Raw genomic sequence first — 13,449 nt, 5'->3', positions numbered from 1 at the left:
TGCAATAAGTGTAAAGAGAGTAACTCTGAAATCTCTCCTATTTTTGTATGTATAAACATACCAAATGTAACACTATTCTTGTTGCAGGCTAAATTTTGTAAAAAGCTGCCCCAAGTGCTCTGTGTTTCCATAACCTGTGCACAGCAGGGTGTGGATCTGTGCACAGCAGTGTTCACTGAGCCAGCTCAGGTCTTTCATAACTCCATTCTAGAGGGAGCCCTGACCAACCTCATCGGGAGTCAGAAACTTCACTTCCTTGCAATAAAGTGAATGAGAGGAAGGTGGTTTTTCACTTGCACAGCACCAATCCAGAAAGACACTGAAAGGTGACTGTCTAGGTCACAGAAAAGTGAATTTTGCTATCATCTAGAAAGCTATTGTTTATTTCTTAGAGCAAAGCCAAAAAAGTGAATCATACAGTTCACTATCACTCGACCAAATTGGTGTCATGCACCTCTCAGTGGATATTCATACGGACATGCCACTCACACTCACAGTTTTTAAACCTTTATTAAGTATGCACATGAATTTAGGGTTATCTGACAAACATTTTGAGTCACTGAGGTTTAAAAATATTACCTCACAAAATTAGCTTTTACTGGAATCATAATTAGAGTTGTAGAAAGAGTTTGAAAGAGCAAATTGTTCTGTTCATTAGAAAATCCATCTGCAGAGCTCTAATTTCCCAATATTTATTGGTAGTGATGGTGTAAGTATTGTGTGTAGCAGAAGGAGCTCAGCTTGACTGTTCAGATCCCAGATGGAACTTGAGCTGCTGGCAGTTTAAAAATTCTATATTTGAATTACAAATTCCTTTAAATGTTGATGCAAAGGAATAATCACAGAACAGGAAGAAGTCAGAAAACTGGAAGAATAGAAGTGATCTGAATATATTCCCCTCCACTTCAGCTAACATTCTGCTGCCCCTGACAGTGTCTGACTAACAGCCTGGAATGTCAAATGGAGCACAGGATGGCTCCTGTCCCCCAGCCCAGGATGCTGCTCAGCCAAGTCATTAGTTTATGGAGCTCTTCAATGCATATTAAGTCACATTAGGACGCAAAATACAGTTTGTCATGTCAAGGCCTACAAAAATCTTAATACAATTTTCATAGACATTTAAAAAGAAGGACTTGGCACAGTAGATTTCTGGAATACTGTTACACTGGCACTGAGTTTAGCTATTCTTAACCTGGCTGCCTGTGTACCTTTTAGTTTCAAAGCTTTGGGGGATGTAAGCTTCTGCAATGCTGTACTAGGATATAAAGGTTATATCATATCAGTTGACAGAAAACATCATACCTGCCACTATGCACAGGAGGAAATAAACTCTGCAAAATGGATGTATTGAGGGAGTCTGAAAGAAAAGATACAAGTGTGTGTCATTTTGCTATAGTTCTTTTAATGCATAAAACAAAAAGCAATGATGGTGTCTAAATACAAAAATTATACACAGCTTTGAATATCACTTTGAAACATGATTCTAAGAATGCTAAAGCCATGTCTACAGTCTTCAGTAAATGTGTGTTTAGTGGTTGGGGATAATATCCAGGGCAAATCTTGACAGTAGCTTACACTTGACATGCAGATTAACTGACAAGTCGTATAAATATATTCCAAAATGAACTTGGATTAGGTTATGATCTCTGAGTCCTTAGTTTGACTTTCTCTGTAGATCACCTCAAGTTATTTCCACATAATTCTACGTGCCACCTGCTCTTGTTGATAAAGTACTGACTGAAGTAATTTGGTGGCCTGGGCAGCCCCTGCCCTCTGCCAGACATGCAGCAGCTGAGCCCCAGGGAGCAGAGTCAGCTGGTATGGGTGGGTTTTGCTTGAGGACTCCCAAAGGCTCTTTTCATGACAGAAGTGACTGGATCTCTTACATTCTCTTTGGAGGAAACAGGAGGAAGAAATACACAGTCAGTTTTGGTGAATGAAAAAACACCACTGCAAGTATTATTGCCGTGGCTCTGTGTGCCTGCAGCCTCCCTGCCAGAGCAGAGCCTGACGTTCTGTCAGGGGGAACGCTGGGAGACAAGGGGCACTGCCAAATACACAGGGGCTGGAGACAAGGGGCACTGCCAAATACACAGGGGCTGGAGACAAGGGGCACTGCCAAATACACAGGGGCTGGAGACAAGGGGCACTGCCAAATACACAGGGGCTGGAGACAAGGGGCACTGCCAAATACACAGGGGCTGGAACAGTATGAGGGGAGGGGAGGGGAGGGGAGGGGGGAAGGGAGAAGAGAGGGAAGGGAGAAGAGAGAAAGAAGTGTACAATGGACAGGTAGAAGGAATGAGCAAATGAGCATTATGAATACATTTAGGGAAAAAATAAAACAAAAGGGAGGACCTGATAACAGGATAGGAAATTACAAATTAAAGATAAAGGATATAAAGATGAGAGAAAAGCATTCTTACACACCTGGAAGCAAGTAGTGCTTTGTAGAATCCTTAAGTAATGCAAAATTTTCAATGGAACCTCATTATAGATTACAGCATGTAAGACTTTAAGCTAACCTTATGCTTTGACATGTTTGTTATCCACCCTGGTGTAACATACCCAAAACCCATCCAAAAATGTGCTGCCTGTCATGTGTGATCCCCTACTTTCTTGAGAACCTGTTCCCATAGCAACATTTCTATCTCATTATAGCCTAGGTATGTAAGTATAGCAAATTAAATTTACATTTTTATGTGTGCTCATACCTTTTTTTTGCCTGAAAACCCCCACACATATTGTGTGGGTACTCAGATGGCAAACTGTATGTGTGTTTTGGAGCCCAGGATGTTTGGTTGGGATCTTTTCTCACCCAGAAATAAATAAGCACTAGAACTTAATAAGGAAATACATTTAAATAATAACCCAAGGCTGGAAAACCTAAAACTATAAATTAATTTCATAATTAGCCGTATATTTTTAAAGGTTTCAAAACATATTTTTGAAAAGAAAAAATGTTCTGTGGAAGTAGATTATGAATTTCAAACTTGAAATTCTGTCTGTTTTGAAGACTTACATTTAAGTTGCATATATATCGTACATCTTGAATTAGGAGTGTTGTGATAACCCACTTGCAGCTTTGTACAGCTCGACATGTTGAATTGCTTTAGTGGAGAACTACTGGCCTGTGATCACACCTGTAAACATTCTGATTGTGCTTTTTTCTGGTCAGGGTTCCCTCAACAGTAGATGTAGAAACCATTGTCATTTTACTTAGATTAGAGAGTTAAATTGGGTATTTTAAAAAGTAATTACAGTGATTGGGTTATGGAGTCAGAATTCTAATGAGAGGGTTTTTTGTTACTGAGAATGCAAAGTGTGATTAACAATTCCTGGCTCAAATACTGGCTTGCAAAACTGGCAAGTTAGAAAGTAATAAAATAAAATACGCAGTAAGCTTAAAGGGCATAAACAACCTTCATACCAGCTCTCTTCCTTCGTTTAGTAGTGGAAGTAGAATGGTAGTATGCAGTGGTAGGAAATGCTGGGTGGTGCAGCCACCTCAGACTGGAATTCGCTTGGATACAGTGCAGCTGTAGTTCCACAGCTTTTTCCAGCTCTTTCAGAAAGCTACCGAGTGTTCTCAGGGAAGCAGAGCAGCTGCCCAGGAACTGAGTCTCAGTTTTACTATGCAGAGCAGACAGTTGTTTTTGAACAGCTGAGGCAGAAAGAGTACTTTTTCTTCCCACAGGAGTACTTGGCTAATTGTTAATGTGCCTTTTAGGTGATCTTGTGCAACAGCTTTGGATGCTTTAAATGTTCCATACTTCATACAGAACTTTGAAATATGCTGTTTGTTACATTTGTAGAAGGAAAGGATAGGATTACAAAATCATGGCATGTATGAATTTTCTAGGGCTTAAGGCTCTAACCATTACTGATTTCTGATACAGTCATGCTGATACACATTTAGCAGATTGAGGCTCCCTCATTAGCACTCCTCTTACTCTTTTTCCCATCCTCAGTATTGTTTAAGGAACTGCCCTGGCATAAAGAAAATCAGCAAGAACAGGAAGCAACTGCCCTTTGCTTCCAGCTGCAGATGATGTGCTCACGTTCTGTGGGCACCTACAAGGCAGGAGTGTTGGCTTTGTGTACCTGCTGGGGAGAAGACAACTTGTGGGGCAGGTCTGGACCCAGCTGGGACCAAGGCTTTTCCTGGCTTTGTAACTAAAGGGTTTAATGGAGCTGGAACACTGTATTGACAGCCCTGTCGAATCCCAAACAGCTCCCCGGGTAGTTAGGGGGGTGTGCTGCAGCTCTGTTGCTGGGGGAAGGAGTATTTCCTGGCACTTGGCTGGGGTTTCAGCATTCTGACACGTGCCCTGAAGGGCAGTTTTAGACTGCACCCAAACACTATGCTTTAGTGCCAGCCACAGCAGCTGCTGATGTAATATTACTCTGTAATTTAGTGCTTTTCTTTGCAGTTAGGGAGAGAATAATTTTTAAATTAATTTCCTTTCTCCAGAAAGAATTATTACTTGATCCAAAAGAATTATGTGGTGGTACTTAACTAGTGGTATAAATTCTTCTTTTTTCAGACATTGACAAAGAAAGAGAAAATATGAGATGGAACATATCAGAAATATTAATAAAGGAAGAGGAATTTACTGATGTGTTGCAAAACCTTTCCAAGGTAATTTATCAACATTTCCAAAAAATATGTAAATTGTCAACTGTAGTATGAGACTCCTTCTTTAACAGCTTCTTTCCAGATTGAAGGAGTACAATGAACTTACTTTTAGATTCATAAATCCAACAGATTTTTAGTTATTGCAGTTGGGTCACAAACTGAAATATTCAAGGAAACACTGTTCTAAATATTATCCCAGATTTTTAAAAGGTTCATTTAGATTTAAAAGTGTGGTTAGTTTAGATTCTGCTCCTGTCTAGTGCCTTATTTTAAACAAAGATACGGTTGGCAGATTTTGTTGAAGTGTGACGCAACACACTTCAGTGGATGTTGGGAATTACCCTCATCTTTCTAGAATCTTTTTTGATCTAACATTGCCCTGAGCAACCAGGACTTAGGAGACTTTGTAAAGCACCTGATAGGAATGAACATTGGCAATTTTTAAAGTCATGCTGAGTCCAAGCACATCGTGATCCTTACAGAAATTAAAATCTATATAGAGCAAATTGTACTACTTAATATAAAGTTAACAGAACCTCCTGGACACTGTGGATTACTGTTACCTGCTGTTTGCCATTCTCTAGGCAGGATGTCTTAGAGCAGAAGTGTCTCAACAAATGTGTAGTACTGATTCAGAAAACACATGCTACAGGAAGTGGGGGTTTTTAACCTAAAAAGTCTGAACTCTCTTTCTAACTGCATGAAGCAGTTTACAATATAAGTTATTGGAAATAAATTACCTGATCCTCTGAATAATTTACTTTACCAACACAGAAAAACAAGTACATGTAAGCTGATTCTAGCAATTCATCAAGATACAGTTGTATGTCTAGGCAACATTTCCATAGAAATCTCTTTAATTGCCCTGCATTAAGGGAGTCTGTTCAACTATGGTAGAACAAAGTAAAACCAGAAAGCATGAATAATGCATTATTGAGTATAACTTGTGGTTACACTTCAGCATTTTCCAGTTCTCAGTTTCTAGGGACATTAACATTTCAATCTGCTTACATTTTTGCATATGGCAACACTTGATTGATTAAAAATATACCAAGGCTCTAAACCACAGCATATTGCAGTGGAAACCAGGTTTAGTACTCTGTGTGATGAATTCTCAGAATCAGGTGAAGTGTGCAGCATTAACTGAGAGATTTTTTGTATTGCTTTCTTTTCCTGTATTCAGGTAATGATGAAATATAAATGGTAGCTTATGTAGCAATGATAAATGCAGAAATAACTGATCCAAAGCTGCAAAACAGCATTTCACACGTCAGCTTGTTCTGCAAATCTGCACAAATCACTTAACTCTGCATTCCTGCCTTGCTCAATCCAGCTGTGTGTGATGATAATGGAACTTGAGTGTCTTATGACTGACTGTAGGTGAAAACTGAACAAACTTTCACTGTATGAAGCAAAGAAGGGGGAAGGGCTCTCTGTTCACTCCAAAGGGAACAGGATGCCAGCCAGTGTTTGTGTGCTATTGAAATGCAAAACAGAGAGGAAGCCTTAGAGGAGCAGCTGAGGTCACTTGGTCTGTTCAGCCTGGAGGAGACTGAGGGGAGACCTAACCGTGGTCTTCAATATCCTCCAAAGGGGCAGCAGAGGTACCAAGCTCTGCACTCTCATGACCAGGCCCAGGCCCCTGAGCTCAGCTCACCTGCTTAGAGCATGGTGCTAACAAAACCCAAGGCAGGATCCCCCTGTGGGCCGTTCACCCAAGAGCTGGCCTTGATGACCCTTATGGATCCCTTTCACCTCAGAGTATTCTGGGATTCTAACTCGAGGAAATGGCATCAAGCTGAGTCACAGGAGGTTTAGGTTGGATACCAGGGAAAGGCTTTTCACCCAGAGGGTGGTTGGGCACTGGAACAGGCTCCCCTGGGAAGTGGTGACAGCACCAAACCTGCCAGAGTTCCAGAAGTGTTTCAGCAATGCTCTGAGGCACATGGTGGGATTGATGTGCAGGGCCAGAAGTTGGACTCGATGATCCTCATGGGTCCGTTCCAACTCAGCAAATTCTGCCATTCTATTTTCATTTACAATTTCATACATGAAAAGCTTGTCACCTGAATCATCTACCTCTGTGTCTAGCTGCATTAAGTACTTCAGACCTTTGGTTTAAAAAAGAGCAAGCTGTGCAGATTCAGATCAGGTAGATTATCTTGAGATGTTTACCTTGCATTGTTTAATAATACTACCTTTCTAAATAAACAAACAAAAAGAAGTGCTACTGAATTCTAGGGTTGCATATTTAAGGGTTAGCAGACTTTCTGCAGGGAGGTGGCTGCACTGAATCAGCCCTGATCTGACAAGCATGTGTTGCTATGGCAATGGAGACTATGGAATGTGAACATGCTGCTTCAGCCATGTGACAAATATGAAGCCTAAGATCTCTGATACATATTTTTATTTTTTTAAAGCATGGGTCTGCTATACTTTTCCCATTAAAAATTGATAGCAATGAACCTTTTTCTTCTAATATTTTGAGTGATTGAAAGCTCACTTTGACACTTCAAACTTGCCTATAGTGTATTTATAAATAAAACTACTGAATAAAAAAAGGACAGTGTTTTACAGGCTGCAGGTTTATAGATGCTCCTATTAAATACTGGAAGCTTATTTTATGAACAGTTTTAATACAATTCTTTGTGTAACTGATGTTAGAAGACAGCAAAGTTGGCTTTACAGTAATGATGTTTGGTGTTAAAGTAGAAAAAAATCAAGCATGTAAGCGGTGTTAACTGTCTATATGCAAGTCTGTGTGCAATGAACTATTTCCACTTAGCTTGTTTGTCTTTCCTCCTTTACATATCATCAAGAATTCTCTGTTAAAAGACAAAGTATGACTTGAGTGTTTGTAAACAAAGCACTAAAATTACCATAATGTAAATGAGAGATATACTTTCGGTTTTTACACCCTGCCAACATTGCTGAACATGTCTATAAAGACAGAAAGTTTTGGACACTAGTCCTAAACAATATCTTTTCCCTGAAAATTGATGTAAACATTCTTTGAGCATTTGAGTGTGTCCTCGAAGGTCTGTGTTAAGGGACTGTGGTAGTTTAGTCTAGGCCTTCCTTGGTGACTAGTTTGTAACCAAGGAAGGGCCCATATTTCCCGGTATTCCCTACAATTTTTACGTAAGCCAGGGGTATAAGAAGAAAGGAGGTGAGGCCTTCGCTCTCTTTCCTTCCAGTGGCTCTGAGGCTGCGGGTTCCCTGCCGTCACCTCTGCCGTGTGGGGAGTGAGGCCTGGTGAGGCCTGGCCGACCTTGGGGAGTGAGGCCTGCTGAGGCCTGGCCGACCTTGGGGGGTGAGGCCTGCTGAGGCCTGGCCGACCTTGGGGGGTGAGGCCTGCTGAGGCCTGGCCGACCTTGGGGGGTGAGGCCTGCTGAGGCCTGGCCGATCTTGGGGGGTGAGGCCTGCTGAGGCCTGGCCGACCTTGGGGAGTGAGGCCTGCTGAGGTCTGGCTGATCTTGGGGGGTGAGGCCTGCTGAGGCCTGGCCGACCTTGGGGAGTGAGGCCTGCTGAGGCCTGGCTGACCTTGGGGAGTGAGGCCTGCTGAGGCCTGGCTGACCCTGGGGAGTGAGGCCTGCTGAGGCCTGGCCGACCTTGGCAGGCGGAGGGTGCCGGCGCTCGTTCCAGTGCGACTTCTGTTGTCCCAAGGAGAGTAGTAAGATATTCCTTTACTAATTCTTTAGTTGCTAGATCTTGGGTTATTGATTGTGTATGTTTGATTTTGGTTTTGTTCCTTTCTCCTTCCCCCTTCCCTTTCCCTCTTCCTTTTGGAAATTGTATATAGTATTTCATCTGCAATATATGTAAATACATTTATTTTCATATAAGATTGGCCAGTTTGGATCTTTCTAAACTAGTTTTTTTTCCGTAGCACTGTGCTGGAGGTTTTTTTTGGTGTTGGGTTGGGGACTTGGCAGGGAGCGAAGTAAAACTTAGACAGGGACAAAAATGGATGGATTTTTGTGTCTGAATATCACAATCCCTTTTACATCCAACAGTATACTGCAAATAAATTGGATTTCAGTGGGCAGTTTTGCTTTGTAGCATTTCTGCAAGGTTGCTGTGCTTGATTCTGTGGAGCAGCTTGGCTCTTTGCAGTCTCAGAACTACACGCTGCATTGTTTGCTCTGATAATGACATGAAATGCTCGTTATTTTTTCCCTTTTCCTTGCTATATCCTTTTTTGAGTTTATGACTACTCATTTCCCAAATGGTACCGAGTTCTTTAACTGTATCCACATAAATCCCACCCCACAGCCACTCCCCCCATAGGATCACTGAGCAATGAGCACCCACAAATACAATGTCCCACACGTGCCCCAGGGGGAGGATGTGCCTCCAAGGGCCCAAGAGGGTCTAGGCAGATTTTCAGCTCTCACCAGAGCTGTATTTTATTAACCTCATCTCGTGTCATAAATCTTTGCCAGGTGGGTTAAAGATCACTTTTCCACAGGCGTTTTTGTAAACCCTCAAGTGCAAAGGCCATGATGATATTGATCACCATGAGCTTCTGGCAGAGCTGACACAGGACAACTGAAGTTTGTAAACAGGAGTTTGTTGTTCAACTGTAGCAAAATTGTGGTACATCTTTGGGAATCCTGGCTTATAACTGACAACTGCAAGCTAGGTTTGGAACTTGCACTGGCAGTTGGTTCATCATCTTTCAGCCAAATTTTACTTCTTAAATTTAAAGAGGAGGTGGGAGTAAAGACAGGTTTGCATTAAGAATGTAGCACTTCTATTCTGCCTTGAAATAACCCTGTGAAGTAAGAGTGCTTAGGAGGTAAAAACTGGAACAAGTAATTGAATACATAAATAAAGAGTAAGGAGAATTTTTCAAGTGATTCAGTACCTTCCTCTGTTCTGAAGTTTGCCCAAGCACTCCTACATACCACCTCCTGTGGTGCAGGACATTTTAATGTACTGTGGGAGGTTAGCATACAAATCCCTACTGACTGCACTTGTGCATGGCTTCCCACACACCTTTGGAAATAAGTTCCCTTATTTAGAAAAGTTAATGAGTGTTATAGCTGTGTCCCAAACGACAAGTGTAGTGGGTAGAAAATTACCCATTATGCTGATTTTTAATTAAATGGCATTTAATAATTTTTGACTTTGCTTCTGAGATAAGTTTGTGAACCAAGTGTGAGCAGTCAGTAACACAGAGGAGTGGCCTTGTGCTGAGGACTGGAAAGCTTGATGCTGCATCTTGAGACAAGTACCTTGCCCAGGGTTAAGCCATGATATTGGTGAAGTCAAATTTGCTCTGATGTTGAGTCACTGCTTGCACTGATGACAAACACAGAGCTTAGGAGAAAACTAGGAATCCTCTGCAATTCATAACTAATATAGTACAGATGACATGACAACACCAAGGAAGTAATTAACAGCTTATCAGTAGAAGTTTCTGACCAGTCTCTCAGCTTTCAATGACATGAATGCTTTAGGCTGCTTCACTCAGCACAATCCAACATTTGCTGAAGGCAGTCAGAGCTTCCCAGGCTGCTTTTGTGCAATGAGTTCCTGGTTCACAACTGGAACTCAGAGCTGTTACAGTGAAACACGTGGAATGTAAGGTCAGGTCTAAACCTTACAGCTCTTATTATTTATCACAACTTGACTAATTCCAGCAGATAAAAATATGGCACTCCCTGTGTTCAACCTGCCACTTCTCTGCAAGAAAAAAAGTGGTTTTATCGATCATGTGTTCGTACATTTCTGAAAAGTCAGTAGGAGCCTGCCCATACCTTCTACTCATTAGTGAAACCAGACAAATCAGTTTAACTACCCAATTTACTAATAGGAGTACAAGAAATAGAAACAAACAATAAACTACAACAAATTAAATGGTTTACTGTATTGATTTGAAACAGTCAGGAAAAAATACTGACTGAACATACACTTAGCATTTACAAAAACTCTTCTGAAAGGAGTAAGTATCTTACTCTATTCCATTAATGTATCTCGCTTCCTAAGGACTTGATGCTAAATATTTATTCCCAAGAATAAAGTCACATTAAGTCTAAGAAAACTTTTTCAAGTAGATTTGATCCCAAATTCTGGCTGCTTCATTGTACAGAAATAGGGTTACGTGTATCTAGCTGAAAAATTAAATACATTTTTAAATATGTAAATACCTAACAGGGGCTGGGGTAAAGAGTTATAGAAGTGGTATTTCTTCACTGTTTTGTGCTTCTGAAAAAATACTTGCTAATACTTGGTCATACTTGGACATACATCTGACAGGTCACTATTACCTTGAAAAAATAGAATTATTTCACAGATTAACAAAATTTGGTATTTTGTTTAGAAACAGATTAGTAAAAACTATCTCTAACTTTTGCTATGGATCAAGCCATTTCCTCACCTAAATTCTGTGAGATTTAAACACAAAAGGTATAAATTTTACTTTACAAATTGAATCCTTCTAGACTGAAAACAGAAACATGAAGTAGAGGTAATAGAACTTGTCTCCTGTTTTACTGTTAAGCTGCAGCAGAGACAATTTCTTGTTTAAATTAGGTGATACTCCTGTTCTAGAGAAATATCCTACTGTCATGTACGTTTATGTCCTTGTCTCAGTGGTAATAAACCAGTGATCCTCCTCAGAAAGTTAATAACAAAACCAGCTGAACAATGAAAAACATGATGACCTTGAATTTATTGCACAGGCTGGTCTGACCTGGGAGATGAAGTAAAGTGTTCTTAAAATGGAAGACATGAAAAAATGCCAAAATACAGCAAGGCACGTGGCTCTTAGGTGAGCTCCCTGCCAGGAACCTGAGACATCCTCAGCACTGAAGCCCAGAGAGCAGAGCCAGGCAGGTTAATCACCAGGAGTACTGCAGGGCTCTGAAACAGGGAGTGCTACATGACTTTTAGCTAGGTGGAGAGAGCAAATATTTTGTCTCCTTTTCTCTTTCTCCACATGTAAATCCAGATTCTTTGCTGCTTCTCACCAGAAACATGCCCTTAAGGCAAATGATCTATACGTGTATTTTGTGCAAATATTTGATAACTTCGGGATTCCCAGACAGCTCCAGCCCTTCCTGTTCAGCAACCCAGATCAGTGTGCTGGCCAGCTGAGAGCCCAGGCAGCTGTCAGCCAGCATTTGCCAAGCACATTCTGCCATGGGAGAGTCAAACACCAGTGCCTGCAGGCCAGCCAGTTACCTGTTGTTTCCTCTGCCCTCACTGAGGCAGAATTTTCCTTCTGCTTTGATGGAGTAGATTTTAAAAGCAAACACAAATACATCATAGCCTGACAGACATCATTCTATCAGCCCAGCCTCCCACTTCCCCCTGCTGCCTTTGGACATTTCAGGTCTTTCTTTTCTCATTATCTGACATCCTTAAGCTCTGAGCTAATTGCTTTCTTTTCATAGGCACCCCTGCTAAGAAAACATTGATTTCTTGAACTTAATTTGCCATTATTAAAGCATTTGGTGTCCCTCCAAAAAGAAGGTGTAAATCACATTTTATTGTTACTGATTTGCTTCTGTCTGTGTGGAAGATTTTCATGCAGTGTTTGGCTTTGGAAGGTTTATTTTTGCTTAAGGTGCTGACATTTTGCTAACCATTTAAGCAAGGGAAAATAGCTTGGGCTCAGTGACAAAAACCTGATTGGAAAGGTTTGAATGGAAGGCAGGAAGGAGAATGTTTGTGACACTGGATTAGGAGCCAAAACTGGACTAAGGGTTTATCTTTTATGTTCATAGACTATTTTGGGTTGGAAGGGACCTTAAAGATCATCTAGTTCCAACTCCCCTGTCATGGGCAGGGACACCTTCAACTAGACCAGGTTGCCAGAGCCCCATCCAACTTGGCTCTGAACACTTGCAGGGATGAGACACCACAGCTTCTCTGGCAACCTGTCCCAGGGCCTCACCACCCTCATGGTAAAGAATTTCTTCCTTATATCCCATCCAAACCTACTGTCTTTCAGTTTGAAGCCATTCCCCCTTGTCCTGTCCTGTCCTATGTCATATTTTACTTACATTTTTCTTCATTGTATCGTAGTCTGGCATAAAAGTACTAAAGTATGTAATAGAAATATGGAAAATGTGAAATAACATATACTGCAAAATTTGCCAGTAGATGAAAAATCAAGGATGCATTATCTTCATATGGGATTAACTGCTTTGGAACCTGCAGTTGGCTCAGCAGATGAAATTCCTGACAAGGAACATGTTATGCAGGAAGTGCATTCACTCCCCCGGCCTTTCTCTCCAGTATTCTCTCCTCTGCCAAAGAGCAGCCTGCCCCCTCTGCCCTTACTCTAGCAAATGATCTGTTCTGGGGACTGAAGATGCTTTAATGACAAGAGCACTAACTTTGGAGTTAAAGACACATGATTAGATTCCACCTAAAGGAATCTGAACAAACTACCTGTGTCTGAGTCTTATAAGGACAACAGTACTTGCCTTTTTCTAGAAACATCACAAGAAATACCACAAGAACTCAGGACTGAAGCAGTTACAACAGAAGTGAGGATTTCTCACGCATACCAGAGATTATATCATTCTCTGCTTTCTGATTTTACTGTCACTGAAACCTCTTTAACAATTCACTACACAATTCCACATTCCAAAGGTCCTTCCAGACCCCTGAACCGTGTAAAGCAGGGTTGGCCAATCCATGGTTTGGGACTTGCAGGTCCCTGTTTTGTATGTCCCGGTGATGTGGATAGGCAGGGACCCCTTATTACTGCCCTGGCCAGCCCTGTCTGCCAGATCTGTTCACACATTCCACTGTCATCTCTTAACATGCTCTAGGCATGACAGTATTTAGTC

The 13,449-nt window shown here is 41.3% G+C and overlaps 1 protein-coding gene across 14 annotated transcripts in view; it reads left to right on the top strand.

The window, feature by feature from the left end:
• ESRP2 (epithelial splicing regulatory protein 2) overlaps positions 1-13,449 on the top strand; it is a 180,198-nt gene that overhangs the window by 51,790 nt on the left and 114,959 nt on the right. For all 14 annotated transcript variants that reach the window (XM_039382525.1, XM_039382524.1, XM_039382521.1 and 11 more), the window contains one exon: positions 4,548-4,642. The gene's annotated coding sequence lies outside the window, so the exon portion shown is untranslated. The remainder of the gene's footprint in view (positions 1-4,547; positions 4,643-13,449) is intronic.

This window comes from Pipra filicauda, unplaced genomic scaffold (assembly GCF_003945595.2).
Source record: "Pipra filicauda isolate LSUMZ 115617 unplaced genomic scaffold, ASM394559v2 scaffold273_size1055052_pilon, whole genome shotgun sequence".
NCBI classification, from domain to species: domain Eukaryota; kingdom Metazoa; phylum Chordata; class Aves; order Passeriformes; family Pipridae; genus Pipra; species Pipra filicauda.
The sequence above is the reverse complement of the archived record's forward strand: the minus strand, read 5'-3'. Positions and strand labels throughout refer to the sequence as shown.